The 348-nt window shown below is 38.8% G+C and overlaps 1 protein-coding gene across 1 annotated transcript in view; it reads right to left on the reverse strand.

Annotated features, from left to right (window-relative positions):
* Positions 1 to 348, reverse strand: part of LOC107721033 (protein Hook homolog 3-like) — a 28252-nt gene that overhangs the window by 18881 nt on the left and 9023 nt on the right. The gene's annotated exons all lie outside the window — the stretch shown is intronic.

The raw sequence follows: 348 nt of genomic DNA on the forward strand, positions 1-348 counted from the left end.
TGCATTTGAATGCTTTTGTTAGCCTATCCAGTTGAACCCACTAGATGCTACGTTGTTCATATTATATATATGCGGAAAACGAGAGCATCGAGAGCATCAAGATGTTGTTTACGGCGAAGCTGAAACCAAGCCGTTCACACAGAACGCATATTTATCACATTTATCACATTGACATCTATCAGCGTTGCACTCGCGTCTCGCACAAGAGAGACGCATGTTTAGAAAGCCATGGAAAATTAATGTAAGTTCAACTTTTAAAAAAACATGTTTCAAGACTTTATGGCGGTTTTCCCCATCCCACTGTATCTCATGATTTTAAATGAAGAAAGTAGCCTACTCTTTGTGATT

The sequence above is a fragment of the Sinocyclocheilus rhinocerous genome, unplaced genomic scaffold, assembly GCF_001515625.1.
Source record: "Sinocyclocheilus rhinocerous isolate Xijiao unplaced genomic scaffold, SAMN03320098_v1.1 scaffold3468, whole genome shotgun sequence".
Taxonomy (NCBI): Eukaryota; Metazoa; Chordata; class Actinopteri; order Cypriniformes; family Cyprinidae; genus Sinocyclocheilus; species Sinocyclocheilus rhinocerous.